Here is a 17,395-nt window from a genome sequence, read left to right on the forward strand (position 1 = left end):
GAAACTAGCTCACAAAAAGATAGAAAACATAGATCAAAGACTTAAAAATCAACCTCTTCAAGGGAAACCTCCTTTACATTACACAAATGAACAATTCTTGGATGATACAAATGACTAAACCTCCTTTTTATATATAGGAGTGTAAAGGGTCACAATATAATCAAAGTCGACATAACAATAATAATATAAGGGCACAACAATAACAATAGTGGGCTTCTATGGGGCACACTAATAACAATATGGCGACAATAGGGGAACAGTAATAACAATAAGGGCTACCATGACAATAGTAATGGGGGAATCACTAGTATTATAGGGACCTAACAGGGTGAATAAATGGTGATGTTTGGAATATAAGGGGTTTTTCTTGTTTGACAGAGGGACGGAGGAGTTTTTACATAGAGACAGAAGAGGAATTACAACAAAGATAGAGCCACAGAGGAAGATTGAGCTTTATTGTTCTTGAAGCTTTTGGACACGAGGGCCAAAGTGCTTCAATTGTGAAGTATTCTAGAGTTGGGTACCAAGGTTGTGCCCAATTTGGCAAGGAGGATTTGATCATTTTGGTAACAGAAGCAAATTTGGAGCGACGACAACTCGGGATCGACTTCAAAAATGGAAGCCAAATATGTTTTGTGTATTAAATTGATAAATTCTGCTTTAAAATATCTTTGTATGAATTTTGAGAAGCCATTTGTCAAACTTTGTTAATTTTCCGAAATTAGTGCTTCACAAAAGAACCTTCAAATGAGACCTAAGTGGACAAAGTGTGGCCAACTGACAAACACCCAGGATACCATAATACATAAATCAACACATGGCCTACAAGGCTTTTCACTTGCATCTTTTCATACTTACAATGGTGTGACCAAAAAGAAATATGTCTATGTACCCTTGCTGAAATGGGGGTAACAGGGTCCACACTTAGGGTCTTGTGTACCCACTTTGGAGGGTGTTATGAATATAATTCATAACAAGTAAATAAATAAAATAAATGTAATTATTAAATAATCAAATATTGGTTATGTTAGATAGTCTTTAAAGTTAAGTAAAAAGGCATGTCTAAAAGACATGCCATGTCACGAAAGCACACCTGCTTAGGTATATATATGCGGGTCCTCATTGTAATATTCATCACTTATACATTTTTATATAATAAATTATTATTACAAATACCTCTTGTGTATTTTTAACATTTAAGTCAACAAGCTATCAGTTTTTATGCCTCAGTGGTATCGGAACCATGGCGCACAATATAATCATGTGGGTCTTTGCACGTTGTTCGTCGCACAATGTGCCATCACGTTCACGCCCTGAATGCGTTGAGTAGTTTAATAAAATTCAAGAAGCATTTCAGCATTTACAAAAATAATATGCAGAAGTTAAAACATGTCGAAAGGAAATTGATAATAAGGAAGATAATAGCAACAATGAAGAAACGAAACCAGGTGAAGCGGGAAAAAAAGACTTTGATCAGAATGATGATAATGTTGAAGATGAAGTTGATCTTGATATAGATGGGAATGATACAAATCAAGATGATGATCCAAATGAAGATGAGTCTATTCCAGAGGATTGTGCATGGGTTGTCTGGACAAATCTTTCCAAGACCACTGAGAAAATCAATGACATGAGGTGCTTGATCGGGGGTTCTTGCATGGTGATATAGTTGCAACAACTTCGAATCCATCAGGACAGACAGGCATAATGGTTAACGTGGATCTTAAAGTAGATTTTTTAACTCCCACATCAGCTACAATAAAATATAATTCCAGTAAAAAGCTTCAACGAATAAGGGCGTTTGCAGTGGGTGATTATGTAATTCATGGGCCTTGGCTAGGAAAAGTTGATGAAGTGGTTGATAATGTGACAGTTGTATTTGATGATGGATCAAAATGTAAACTAATGAAGGCTGACCTTGATCGCCTTATCCCAATCTCCAAGAATCTCCTTGAGGATACACATTATCCTTATTTTCCAGGGCAGCGTGTCTGGGGCAGTTCTTCAACAGTTTTCAAGAATGCTCGATGGTTGTGTGGTGCATGGAAGGAAAATCGTATGGAAGGCACAGTAAGTAATGTGGAAGTGGGATCAGTTTATGTCTATTGGATTGCTGCAGCACATACTGGTTACAATTCTCAGTCAGCTACCATCCCTGCAGAGCAACAGGACCCTAAACGGCTAAAGTTATTGTCTTGTTTTTCATATGCTAATTGGCAGCTAGGTGATTGGTGTCTACTTCCTGCATCTGAAAGGAGGATGTTGGAAGTTACTTTGCCTGTCATAGATGACATGGAGGCTTCTGTAGAGAATGTTGCCTCATCTTTCTCAGTTTTTGTTGGTGCTTCTGTCTCAAAAACAGAGACCATTCATGCAGGAACACTTGCAGGCATTGACAGCTTGGCTATACAGGATGTTGGTGGCACTATTGTCTCTGCGATCAAATGGACAATGCATGAAAGTTTGGATATTGACATAGAAATGCTTGGGGGCAGTGTCCCCTTACCTACTTTTGATTCTCAAAATACAACAAATTCATGTTTAAAAGAGACAACATCTGATAGTTGGGTTACACATCGAAAGAAATTTCGGAGACGTGTTATCAAGCGTGATAGAAGAGTCCACAAAAAAGATGAGGTTCTTGATGAAGCACTTTTTGTGGGCAACAAACAGACAAAGGTAGATGTGATATGGCAAGATGGCACAAGGACATGCAGTGTAGATTCTAAAACTTTGATTCCCATTGATAATCTTGGGGATTATGACTTCTTTCCTGGACAATATGTATTGGAGAAGGTTTCAGATGATGATGGTGAGGCTTCTAAAGCTAGACGAATAGGAGTTGTAAAAACTGTGGACTCAAAGGAGCACACAACAAGAGTGACGTGGTTGAACCCTGTGGATTGTCCAAAATATGCATGCAAATTTGATGGTGAGGAGGTAGTAAGTGTCTATGAGCTAGCTCAGCATCCAGATTACAATTACTTTATTGGGGACATTGTTATACGTCTATCTCCCATATTTGAGGCAACAGAAGTGCCTGGCATTGGCAATCAGTTGGTTGGACAAATAGAATGTAGGGATGAAACAAGACCCAACAATGTTGTTGAGACGACAGTTCTATCCAAAAACCAGAAAGCTCTGAAGAAAAGACAGAAGGCAAAGCTTGATGAAAGTCTTGTTGAATCTAATCTGTCCTGGATTGGGAATATTATAGGCCTTAAGGATGGAGACATTGAGGTAGCATGGGCAGACGGAATGGTCTGGAAGGTTAGACCTTAAGCAATATTTGTTGTTGGTAGAGATGAAGATGATGCATCCATCCAAAGTAATGTTGAAGAAGATGGTGAAGATGATGTTGCAAGTTGGGAAACTGTAGATTATGATGGTTCTCTACCTAATCTACCAATCTGCAACATATCTAGAGTTCTTCCACAGTTATTGAAAAATTTAGTGGGAAGAAGGAAACAAGTTAAGCTATGGCTAAAAAACACATCAGATCCTCTAAAATATCAAAAGCTAGATATTCAACAACAAGCATTGAAGCTTACTGCTAACAGTATGTATGGCTGCTTGGGATTCACAAACCCAAGATTTTATGCAAAGTCGCTGGTAGAGCTCATCACCTCACAGGGCCGAGAATCTTACAAGGTATTGTTGACCTTGTTCAAAACCACCTAAATCTCGAAGTCGTAGCACAGCACTGCCAATTGAACGCTGTGGTCAAGGTTTTTCCCGTCGGATTCTTCCTCGACTGTTTGTCTCCCCTGACCAATTCCCTATTGAATCCTCTGTCCCCGACAACGTCAATCACGAGTCCCTATGCCCGTCACCCTTCTTGCCGCGTCCAATTCTACTGAAACCCAAGTTCCATTACCTGCAAATCTTTGTCCGTCGTCAAGGATTGTTGCCACAATCCAGACAAAATAGCCAGTCGCCAGTCGCTTTTATGTTGTCGCAGGTCAAAAGGCAGGGTCGTAGTCAAACGGTGTGGCTGCCCATTTTAGAACCATTAAATATAACTAAATATATAAGCTAAATAACTTAATTAATAAATAAAAAATTTAAAAAGAAAAGTTTAAAAAAAAAGGAAATTAAAAAAAAGGGAGGTCAATATATATATTAAAAAAAATATAATTATTTAAAAAAATAATGGTAGCTATCAAAAAAATAATATTAGATTTATAAAAAATTAAAAAAAAATCGATAACCCTCGATTGAAGACAGTGTTACCAAGCGAATTATACAGGCCTAGGTGCCAATGGTGTCGAGCTACATATGCCAAGATGACAACTGCAAACTGAAGGGAACTGCTGACAATAAGCTTTGAGGACAAAGCTTCTAAAGGAAGAGGCTATGTTATGAATATAATTTATAACAAGTAAATAAACAAAATAAATGTAAATATTAAATAATCAAATATTGGTTATGTTAAATAGTCATTAAAGTTAAGTGAAAAAGCATGTCTAAAAGACATGCCTAGTTACAAAAGGACGCCTGCTTAGGTATATAAATGTGGGTTTTCATCGTAACATTCATTAGTTATACATTTTTATATATTAAATTATTATTACAAATACCTTTCGTGTATTTTTAACATTTAAGTCAACAAGCTATAGTTTTTATGCTTCAGAAGGTTTGATGGCATGATCATTATGTGTTGAAGGGACTTTGGAGGAAGGATGTTGCACCAAAATCCCCTCTATTCCTTTCATTTGTGGAAAAATATCATATTTGAGGGCCCATACCCCTTGGAGTTTGTACATGTGGCATTAAATGCCTACAAATTATGTAATTTAGATTAATTTATTGTTGAATAGGGCCTTCTACCCCTCCATAGGCTAAAATAGGAGGCTTTATTCTAGAAAATTAATATTTTATTGTGAAGGAAGTTGAGCACCTCCTCTACAAATAGATATGTACTTCCTTTAATTTCTTTCATGGTTGGATTTGGGGGAGAAATTCCTTAGGAGATCTATTTGATAGTTATGGTGCAACTTACATGAATGAATGGTAAATGAAGTAGGTTATTGGATGGATGAATCACGCATTAAGCATGTTAGCATGATATTTATTTTATGATCCTTGTTAAACTAACCCTTCCCCCAAGTCTTTGAGGAAGTAGCATGTTATTTGAATTTCATTCCCTTAATTGTTTGTGATATTGAAAGCCTTAAGTCAAAACCCTAAGGTAAGTTGGTTTGCTTACCCTAGTTTTTATTGAGTCTTGTATCTACTCCATAAAATCCTTCCAATGTTGTATGTTCCTTGACCCATATGCGTAAAAATATATCGAAAAGCTAAGGCATTGGTCTTGTATCTATAAATTTTTCAATGTTCTATGTTGTAACAATTTCTTCTTTCATTAGAAATCGTTTTTTCCAATTAGTTTTCAATCACCCAATAGCACTAAGCAACTATAGATAGAATAGTAAACCAATATGCACAATAGAAGACAACCAAGATTGCTGAGACACAGAGATTTAGGTCAAAGACAAGGGAAAAACCCCATAAGGAGGAAAACACAATCAGATTCTTCTTCTATTAGATGTTCATCAAATGTTCAGCGAAGATACATAGTCCAAGTATATCCAACAACTAGTCAAAGGTCAAAGCCTTGACCAACCAAGTCAACAACTCAATATCCAATCAAAGATGAGCATAAAAGTCAAATCTGGTGAAAGTACTAGTTCTGCAATTTTTTTACTGTCAAAGATCAGTTAACAACAGTGAACATAGCCCTAACCAGTCAAGAGTCAAAGGTCAAAGTGCCCACAAAAGTTCGGTCAAAGCAGCAAACAATTCAGCCTCTCTTGCTCCAATCAAACCCAGTGAAAACAGCTCTCAAATTTGCCTTCAAATTATGGTCAAAGTCAAACTCAACCTACGGAAACCGTAGCCTCATATTTGTGATCAAAGATGGTCAAAGTGCCTAGGTCAAATCGGTCAAAGTGCCCTTGAATTCGACCTTCCAAAACATACCAGAAAATTTGGTCCTCCAAGACAAATTAGCCCAAGTCAAGCGAAGTCAAACTAGGTCAAAGAAGTTCCAAAACATAAGTCAAACTTGGTCAACAAAATTTCTCTCTCCTCCTCTCACACGTGTGAACTCCAACCTTGCAATTTCATAAGTGATCAAACCAAACGAAGAAGGAATGATGTGTGATGTGATGCCTCCAAGTGATGCCATCTTAGGTGTATTTATATGTGATCTTGGGTGTTGAATTTCAACTTTAGGTCGACTTGTACTTATTTGAGATGACTCGGACCAGCATTAAAAATAATATTTTCCCACATGAAAGTTTGATTTTTTCAAGGGAAAGTGGGATCTTCTTAGGGTTTTTTGGGCTTCCCTAATGGGGAAATTGCTCCCTCATCTTCCACTTTTCAATAGTATCATCCATCACCCATTTATTTCTTTATAATCCTTAAAACTCTTTTGTAAGACCCCAGGTTTCTCCTCAAACTCACCCTCTAGGAGACCACTCGATATTATTGAGGCAAGTTCAGAAGTGTCAAGGTGTACATCAAGCCACCCATTCTCTGAGCATTAGAGAGATTAGCTCTAAACAAAGATGACCCACCCATCAGACTACCCCCTAGACCCAAAGAAGCAACCGAAGATCTATCAGGAGTTTCTTGATTTCGACATTAAATGTTAGAAGTATGCAGTTAGGCTCCTTGATGGTTCCAGAAGACTCGGATAGCAAGCCAATTCCTATTTCGAAATTTGAACCCTAACACTCAACCATCAGACGTAGGATACCTTGACATCATTGGTCTCCTCATCCGACCTCCCTCTCCCACTCCCTCTCTTGACAGGTTCTTGTGTTGGATTGTCCCCCTTCAGACTTGAACAAACTCACTTTGTATTTTATATCACTGTACCTTTGACATGGTTTTATACATATATTGTTGATCTAAATATGATCTAAGGTTGTCATTGATGTCAACCCAAGCAGCACCAGGGGCTACCCTGATCTTGCAAGGAATTTTGACTTGACAACTTACTCTATTTTGAGTCAAGGATCTTCTAGATGGATTCTACTCGTCAAGATGTTTCCATTGATATATGGCACACCAAGTAATTCTTCACGGTTTAAGAGATATTCATGTTTGAAGTTAGTAACCCCAGTTAGTGGGCTCTTCACGGTTTGAAAGATATTCATGTTTGAAATTAATAACCCCAATTAGTGGGCTAAAACCCTATGGGGTTGTGGCATGGCACTCATAATTAGTTTTGGTCATTAGAATAGTCAATAATTAATAATTTTTTAAGCTCCTAAAATCCCTCCAACATTTTTTAAGCGCCTATATGAGGTCATCCTTGGTCATCTCCGCATAGTCAGAGGAATGTCGGATTTTATCCGAAGCACCATTAGAGTCAAGCAAGGATGCCTCCTTTCTCCTACTCTGTTCGGGATCTATATCGATGAACTTGAGTCCTTTCTCCGGGAGCATACTCAGGATACGGATGGATGTCTTCTTAACCAGGTCCTAATTTCCATCCTTCTCTTCGCAGACGATATTGTCCTCATTGCCTCCTCCCATGAAGGCCTTCAGAGACAGCTGGATGCGCTCGCAGCCTTTTGTGACCGGAGGCATCTCACTGTAAACTTGGGCAAAACCAAAGTGATTATCTTCAATGGAGTCAAGAAAACCTCTGATTTACATTTCCTATTCAAAGGAGAAGAGATCGAGATTGTCAGCGCCTATACATATTTGGGAGTTCAGTTTTCAGGACCTCGATTCAGCCTGCGGCCAACCCTTCAGCCTCGGATCAACAAAGGGTATGGCTCCCTAGCCCTTCTGGAGAGACAGTGTTTCCGGCACCATTTCCAGGACATCTCGTCCAAAATGTGCATCATGGATACTTTGGTTCGGCCCACAGTGCTTTATGGCTCAGAAATTTGGGGCCCCTCTCTCCTAGAATCAGATTGGGCTTCAGTGGAACGTGTCCAGACTCTCCTTCTACGCCGTTTTATTAGGTGCAAGCAGAAAGTTCCCCAGCACATCCTTCTAGCCGAGTTCGGGGCTCAACCTTTCCGCCTAGAGGTGATATTCAGGCTAGTGTCACTCCTGCACAGACTCCGTGGCCTGGCAGAAGTGAGAGAGGGTCGTGACAGATACCCATATTTAGCATATTGCTCCTCGGAGAACATCGCCCGTTTACAGACAGGCCGATCCAAATGTTGGTACACCGGTGTGACAGAGATTCTGGAGGCTTCAGGAATCCAGATTGAGCATCTCCCTCCTTTTCAATACTCTCTGAATGCTCCAGGCCACCTCCTTCCCAATCAGCAAGCGCTGAATAAAATCATTAAGGAAGATATTTACAAACGTTACATTCAGATTACATGGACCAACCCTCCCAATGGGTTGCACCCTAAAATGGCCTTTTACACGGAACATTGCTTGGAGATCAAGGATGGGCTCATCATCAGACCCTAATACACGTTCCAGCATTGGATGCATGCCCTTAGAATCCCCCTCGGGCAGCTCAGAGTTGGATCTCACAGACTCCGGGTGGAAACAGACCACCACACTGATAGAGCAGATAGGATCTGCCAGCTTTGTCACTTACAGGAGATAGAGACAGAGACACATTTCATCTTCGGATGCCCTGCATACTACGAGATCCGGGGCCATTTCCATTGTCTCTTCAGGTCTTCTCAAACCCTGTCCAGCTTCCTCAGACATGTTGACCAGAGATGCCTAGCACTTTATCTCCAGGAGGCCTTCAGATTCCGGACCTGCTTTCTTCAGCCACCAGCCAGACCGGACACCACACAAAAGATCATAGACTTCTTTAGAGCACTACCCTCAGCGCGAGGCACCAAAAGAATCATAGACCGACCCACAGACACTGAAACCATATCAGTACGGTCCCGGGGGTGGCGATCCACCAGATTGCGCCAGCGCTCCAGGATCAATTCCACCCCTATGAGGCGTTTCAGAACTTCTAGGAGACATCAACGACAACCCAGTATGCCCACAAGACAGTAGACTTTGACGAGCTTCTCTCAGTTTTCTTCTCTCGACCTCGGATGTTAGGAGTAGGGGTTAGACAGGGCCCCCGCCCCCCCTCTTCTTCTTCCTCTTCTCCTTCGCTGCTTCATCGTAGCGCTTTGTTCCGAAGCTTCTTGACTCTTCATTTACTTTTAGATGTATTTCTTGCTTTTAAATAGAAATGTTAAAGGGGACCGTTTGGTCCACCGACTTGCATAATGTAATCATTTGTAACCGACAGTCCCATTGACCTATTATGGTCATTTGTTGGACATTAATAAAATTATCTTATTATCTTGTCTTATCTTATCTATAGAAACCCCTCTCAACTCTATAAAAGGAAATCTCATATATCCTCCAAATGGTGTGATCGTGGCATTTTCGCTATAACTTCATTTCTGCGAAGTCTTAGATTTTGAAATTAAAAACCATTTGATTCGGAATCCTGATGAACGTCGTGACCGAAATTCAGATCTTGGTTCACTATATTTTGGAGATATGATCTGTGGAAGTTAGGGTTTTTGCAGGCTCCCGAATATCATCTCAAAGAAGTGATCGTGGGAAAATCGTCATAACTCTCTCTCTGAGAAGAGGATTGGAATTCTGTATAATTGGCGGATAGTCCACATATTGTAGTTTTCTTTGTATCAATTTCAGAACCGAAGGAGGAAACAGTGACACGTGACACGTCGTACAAGTTCGCTCTACTGAACTAGTCCATAATTAGGTCATTGTGAGAGATTGGGCATAACTTTGTCTTGAAGAGACCAAATCGGGTCAGATCTGTGGCATTGGAAAGAAGACTCAGAGGGCTACTACAAGACCGAAGATCACATATTGGAGATCTCAAATCACAGAGATACATCAGATTAAATATCGTGCTCCTAGAAGGCAAGAAAAAACTAGATCAAGTGTTGTCAAGGGATGCAAAGGACCAGACTTTATAGGGCAGCAAAGAGCAAGGTGCAGCGAAATGATGCAATAGCGGTAAGCCAGAGGTAAGTATCTTCTGCATATGTATGTTCATCTCTTAATTGCATTAGGTTCTTTGCATTCTAATTTGTTGTTTTTGTTTAGCACTGACATATTCTCTACAGGATGAGGTAAGTTTTGCTATTATCATGTCATGGGTATTTCCTTGAAGACTTTTTGCAGGTATTATATATTCATCAAGAGAAGACTCAATGCATAATCTAATGTTCTAAAGAGTGAGAAAAGGTAGCATGACAAGAGTAGCAATCAAGGTGCATAACAGCAACAAGAAGTTCACCACATGAAGTCTTCAAGTGGGAAGCACTACATACAATCATTCTAAAAGTATCATTGTACAAAGTCATTGTACAAAGTCATTGTAAAAGCATCTTTGTAAAAGTTGTACAAGTGTCTATTTGCCAAGAGTTGAAGAGGCAATGTCAGGAGGTCTAGGATCATCATTAGGTGGTTGAGTCATAGCCGGGGCTATGGTCTAGTGTGTCTTCTTCTTCTACATCATTCTATATCATTGTAAAGTGGACCATTTTCCCTGGTACGAGAGTCCATTCTTCTTTTATTCTTCTATAGGGTGGTAGGGTGGTGTTAGGCTGGTGCATGAAGTCACCAACAGGTTCAAGCCTATGAAAACTTCAGGGTGGTAGGGTGGTGCTAGGGTGAGTTGTAGCTCATTGGGTGTTGGGGCATCCGTTCAGTTGACTACTGAAGAATCTCGGGTGTTGGAGCGTCCATCCAGTGGGAGCTGGAGAAGAATGCTTTTCTAGATTCTAGGAAGTTGGAGCTTTCTTTTCAATTGGAGTTGAAGATTAAAGAATTATTAGAAAAGCGTTCGGTGGTTTTTGACCCGGAGGGGGTTTTCCACCTAAAATTTTTGTGCCTCATGTGTTCTTTTATTCACTGTTGTTACTGCATAAACATTGATAATAATTGAAGATTAACTATTGCTCTGAAAAGATTTAAAAGTGCTAATTGCTAAGGAATATTGATTAACTCCTCCCCCCCCAAGTACTTTCCAACATATATGTAGGTTTCTTTCGTTGTATTATCTTTGGCATTTTCTAGGATTTGCACTAGCACTACCTCATTGTACTCATTTAGGTTGTACTCTTCAATCCCATTGACCTACTTTTGTGGTCATTTATTGGACATTAATAAAATTATCTTATCTTAAATTATTTCCACGATCATTGGACAATTCCTTGATTGTGTGTGTTTGGGATCCTATTTGAGCCTTTATTGGTTGATTAAAACCTTCAAATTGAGTATGTTGCACACTTTTTGTCAAAGTTCAAGGAAGCAGATATGCCAAAGACTTTTTCAAAGGATCGGATCATCTTTCAACAGTTTATATGTGTCATTGTAAACCCATTCTGCAAATTTATGATGTAAATGATACTAGTAAGACCATGAATCTATGTAACCACCTAGGTAAGCCTATTATTTTGGCGATAATTTTATCCTAGGAGGTTTTTTGTCTCACTAACTAATCTACATTTCTAAACACGGATGGTCAACAAATTTTTTTCGTCTAGCCTTACCCAATATAGAGTGGAATCCTTCATCCAAGTCTTAGGTGAGTCCTAATGTTCTAGTCGAGTCCTATCTAAAAGTGATTTGGGAATAATTTTAGCTAATTGACTAAATTATTTTATTACAAATCACTTGGTCTACTAGATCACATTGTGTTGCAGAATTGGGTATGTGATTTGAGGGTCTAAGTCGAATGGGTGTTCCCCCTTTGAGGGTTGAAAATGTAATAATCTTATGTAAAAAAAAAAATAGTGCATGGTCCCTCGCAATCAGAAACCATGGCTAAACTATTTGAGGGTGGAAAAAATATTAATCCCCTCAAGTGTCAATTAATTAATTTTTCTAGCAAAAGAAAATTAAATCCTAATCCAAAAAATTAATTAATTAGAGTCAAATTAAAATGTCTTAGAGAAATTTAATTATCCAAGTGGAAAAATTCGTGGGTCTTGAAAGAAATAAATTTTGGAGGTCCTCCACCAAGAGAATATTAAATATTTGAAGAAAAATCAGACACTTGGACCCTTGTGGTTAAGTCAAAGTCGAATTTTTGAGGAAATTAGCTCAAAATAATTAATTTTGAACTAATAAATTATCTAAATTTGAAACTACTTGAAATGCTTTGCAAGGTATTCAATTTAGTAAATATACATGTCTAAATGATGTACATGTCTTGCAGTTAAAAAACAAATGAGTTTTGATGCTGTTTATAACCCTTTTATGTGTAGTAGAATTAATTCATTTCTCTATTTAACATACTAAAACAAATTTATTCTGAAAGAAAACTCAACCACAGATGCAATAGCATATGATGAAGCAGTTCACCCCTCCTAGACTACATCTATTGGGTCCAAGGCTCCCAAATGGGCATGTCCTTGATTTGATTAAAAGCTCAAAATGAATGTACAGCTGAATACAAGCCTTAACAGGAGAAATGGACTATAAAAATGAATTCATAATGCTCAAATCAGTCAAGAATGACTACTGGTTCTCATCCAATGGGTACCTGCAACCCAATACAACTCTCACAATGCTGGGCCCTGGTGCATCCTAGAACTTCCACGAAACAAAAACACCTACAAACGACCTCGGATGCTCTTTAACCTGTGCCAATGGCTTCAGAATCATCTGATTAGTCAAAATCAAAAAAAAATCGTCTCAAAAGGCCTTTCCTAGCAAAAGTTATGGCTCATTTACTCCACTGCCTGTCTGGCCCTGAATTAACTCCAGTTAACTAAACTTGTCGGGCAGTTAAGGCCGCCAAAGTTGGCAGGACCACCAAATTTGGCGCCACGCCAAAAATCCCACTAACTCTGCCTTCACTGCCAGTGAACTACCTGTCTAACCCGCTGCATGTGACTGGTTCCGGAGGACGAGGTTAGTTGTATCAGATTTCAAGCCAAAACCGCAAGCTGGACTGTTAGTTTAAGCCGTGATCGCCGGTAAATTGCATGTGATCGTTATATTTCTGCCGCCCGTATTAACCGCCAGAGGTTGATAGGCCACAGTTCCGGAGCCAAGGTTATATGTAGAGGGGGTTGGCCCCCTTTTGGGCCTGCCCGGAAGCCTTTTGAAACGTTAACTATACAATGGTCTCATTACCTTTCAAGTCCCGCCCGATTGGTTGAACGGTAAAGCGCTGCACTTGTGGTTGGTAGGTCGGGGGTCCAATCCACAGATCCGCCCAAAATTTTAACATATGCCCAACTTGCGTCCACCTTGGGGCCACATGGGGGCCTCCGGGCTTGCCACATGGCACCCTTTCATTGGTTGCTTAGATGGAATATCTCGAGAATATTCCCTAGAATATTCTAAGGAATATTATTTGGAATATTCTATTTTAATTTTTTTTTGAAAAAATTCAAAATTAAGGGTTATTGAACGATTTTCAATTCAACATAACTTCTGCATACGGAAACCATTTTTCGAACCGTTCATGGCGCCGGAATCAGGAGGACGAGATCTATCCGGTCATTTAGGTTCGAACTAGTTCTGAGCACTTTCATTTTTGAGCATTTTTCGACACTTGGGACATGAGCCCCTGATCACGCCTCCCCATTGGGAAGCTTTTGGACCCCAAAAGCCTTCAATTACCTGTTAAAAAGGTGAGGGTATAGCTCCCTCACTCTGTCCACCTCCATCCACTTTGCCTTGTTCGGTTTGCTGCCTTTGAGACCAACCCGAACATAATCAACATTTCCCCTCCTTGAAGTGTGTGTCCTTCTGTCAAGGATAGCATCTTCTTTCAGCTCATCCAAAAATTCTGGCGAGAAATCATCTATAGATGGCAGCTGAATATCACTTTCATGATCAGCAATCAAATGAGATTCATACAAACATAAATTCTCCACATTGACAGCATAATACATTTGCATATATGAAGGCAAATCTAGTTGAAAAGCATTATTTCCAACTTGTTTGAGGATTTTGAATGGACCATAATGAATAGGCTTCAGGTTTTTACCTTCTCCTTGCATTCTTTCCTTATTAATGTACAACCATATCTCATCCCCTTCTTGAAACTTGTGATCGACTCTATGCTTGTCATGTCTCTCCTTGTACTTGCCTTGACTTTTTTCAAGCTGTTCTTGAATCTGTTGATGTATTAGCTAAATTCTTTTAATGAACAAACAAGCTTTGTCAATGTCACTATGTCCCTCAATGGCGACATCCTTCTCAAGAATGAAATCAAGAGGTGACTTTGGCAAGTAACCAAAACAAGCTTCAAACGGTGAGGTGTTTGTGGAAGAGAGCTTGGCTCGGTTGTAAGCATGTTGTATGTAATGCAAATGTTCATCCCAAAGCTTGGGATGCTTGTTGCAATAACCTCTCAAGAGGTGCACAATCGTTCTATTCACTACTGCGGTTTGGCCATCTATTTGCGAATGAAAAGCAGTACTCTTCTTCAACTTGGTGTCCATCATCTTCCATAGATTGGACCAAAAATTTCCAACAAATCTGGAATCCCTGTCACTAACAATGGAAGTAGGCAAGCCATAATGAACCCATACATGTTGAAAAAATAATTCAATAGTTTGTTCAACAGTTGTAGTTTTCTTACATTGCATAAGTATACACATTTTGCTGAAACGATCAACTACTACAAAAAGATAATCATGCTGCTTTCTAGACTTTGGTAAACCTCCTACAAAATCCATAGAAAGACTCTCCCATGGCCTAGAAGGTACCGGCCATGGCATATATAATCCAAGCTTCCTATTACTAGGCTTGCTTGTAGCACATAATGAACAACCTCTAATGAACCTTGAAACAGAATCTACCATGCGAGGCCAATGACAATACCTCTGTAGATGTGCAACTGTTTTGCTTACACTGAAATGTCCAGCAATAAGAGAAAAATGAGTTTCTCTTATGACACTTATTCTCTCCCCCTGTGGTATACAAAACTCGCCCAAATAAAACAACAAATTGTTATGCAAGTGATAATCATTCTCCTCAACATGATTCCCTTTACTCAAGTTAGCATACACATCTTTAAAATCATCATCATATGCATACTGTTCTATGTAACTCTCATGTACAATGGAATCATTCTTAAGTAAAGTAACAACACCAATAATAGGCCTTGAAAGCATATCAGCAACTCTATTCAAAACACCTTTCTTGTACCTTATTACCAAGTGAAACTGTTGCAAGAAGCCCATCCATCTGAAGTGTCATGACTGTTGTAACTTGCTTTGTGATTGCAAGTACTGTAAAGGCTGATGGTCGGTATGTATCACAGTTTCCTTGCCCATCAAATAGTGTTTCCACTTTTTGACGCTTTGTACCGACGCATACAACTCCTTTGTAGGATAATTTACAACAACACCATTAAAAATCTCAGAATGAAATGCAATAGGCTTACCATGCTGTAGAAGAACTGCACCCATGGCATAATCACTAGCATCGGTTTGAATCTCAAATGGTTGTCTCAAATCCGGTAATGCAAGGACCAGAGCTGAACTAATCTTCTCTTTCAAAGATTCGAAAGCTTTCCGTTGCTTGCCTCCCCATTGGAAAGCACACTTCACACATGTCACGGCATGCATAGGAGCTGCTATAGAAGAGAAGTTAGAAATGAACTTCCTCCAATATTGAGCTGCACCCAAGAAACTTCTTACCTCTGTAATGGATTTGGGAGTAGGCCAATTCACAATAGCCTCAATTTTAGCAGGATCAGTTCTCAAAGCACCTCCTCCTACTATGTGTTCCAAATAAACCAAATAAGTCTTTCCAAATTCACACTTTGACATTTTAAGAAATAACTGATTCTTCTTCAAAACATCAAGTACTTTCCTAACATGCATGACATGATCTTCTCTAGACTTGCTGAAAATTAAGATGTCATCTAAGTAGACAATAATGAAATCATCAAGAAAAGGACGCAAGACATCATCGATTACCCGCATGAAAGTTGCAAGTGCATTGCATAAACCAAATGGCATCACAAGCCACTCAAAGAGTCCTTGTTTGGTTTTAAAAGTTGTCTTCCAAATGTCACTTTCTTCAATTCTTACTTGATGATATCCACTGCGCAAGTCTAACTTAGTGAAATATCGAGCATCTTTCAGCTGATCTAACAAATCATCTATCCTTGGGAGTGGGTAACGATTCTTTACCGTTATCTTGTTCAAGGCCCTGAAATCAACACACATGGTTCAAGTGCCATCTTTCTTTGGAATCAATACAATCGGTGACCCACATGGCGAAGTACTTGGCCTTATGAATCCTTTGTCCAACAAGTCCTTGATTTGCTTTTTGATCTCAGCATTCTCCATGATAGACATGCAGTACATGCCTATGTTTGGAAGAGGACAATCTGGATGCAAATGGATTTCATGCTGAATCTCCCTCTTAGGAGGCAAACTTGTTGGTTCCTGAAACATCTCATGATGTGCATCAACTACATCATATAAATCTGATTTAAGTTTGGGATCACAATTGTCAAATGACTCATGATTCACATCAACCTTAGGCTTGATCATAAGAAGAACAAAATTCTTACTTGAATTGACTAGCCTTTTTACCTGTCCTGCATTCACCATCGCTACATTTGTCTTCTTGCGATGAGCTCTAACAATGTACTCCTTGCCATCTTTGAAAAGATGATATTTGTTTTCATGGCAATAGAAGATAGCTTTCCTGTCAAAAAGTAAGGATTTCCCAAAACAATTCCTGCTATATCAAAAGGTACTACATCAAGTTCAACTATGTCAATAAAATGTGCAGTAATTGCAAAGCGCAATATGCACTTTCTTGAGACTTGTAAATTGGCATCCTTGCGTATCCATCCAAGTGGATAAGGCTTTGGATGTGGAATGGTCTCAAGTTTGAGCTGCTTGACCAAGTCTTCTGATATAAGGTTTGCTTGTGACCCACTATCAAAAAGTGTGTCAATCTTAGTATGTTTTGAAACTACCCTCACATGAAACAGTTCAATTCTTTCTTCCTCATTAGGAGCTTGTACATGACAGTTTGAGGTACTAGTGTTGGCTTGAGTTTCAATTTCTTTTCCCTTCAAGTTTTTCAAACCCGTAGCTGCAATTTTGGTTTCATCACCTGAATCATCCCCTAAATCTTGTGGTGTAGATGTAGTAGCTGCAGTTTTTTGTTTCCCTTTGGATTTGTTAAATTGGTTTCTCTTTTCAGGATGTAGTTTCCAACAATTTTTCTCTTCATGGCCTGCTTTAGAACAGTGTTTACAAATCACTTTCTCACTCTCTTGTTTGACAGATGCATTCTTTTTGCCTTTTCCCTTGGAGGTTTTCTCTTTGTTTTTCCCCTTGGGGGGCTTGTTTCTACCCTCTTCAAATGTGTTTTTTCCCCTAGCCTCTAAATGGGTAGCTTGAAAACAAACTTCATTCAG

At 39.2% G+C, this 17,395-nt stretch overlaps 1 protein-coding gene across 1 annotated transcript in view; it reads right to left on the reverse strand.

Annotated features, from left to right (window-relative positions):
- The window catches only part of LOC149232633 (external alternative NAD(P)H-ubiquinone oxidoreductase B4, mitochondrial-like), a 75,405-nt gene extending 71,835 nt beyond the window's left edge, over positions 1–3,570 (reverse strand). The window contains exon 1 of the mRNA XM_089379463.1: positions 3,552–3,570. The gene's annotated coding sequence lies outside the window, so the exon portion shown is untranslated. The remainder of the gene's footprint in view (positions 1–3,551) is intronic.
- Positions 3,571–17,395: the final 13,825 nt, after the last annotated feature.

Source organism: Pinus tabuliformis, chromosome J (genome assembly GCF_031772625.1).
Source record: "Pinus tabuliformis cultivar Carrire ecotype Pingquan chromosome J, CPIR1, whole genome shotgun sequence".
Lineage (NCBI taxonomy): Eukaryota > Viridiplantae > Streptophyta > Pinopsida > Pinales > Pinaceae > Pinus > Pinus tabuliformis.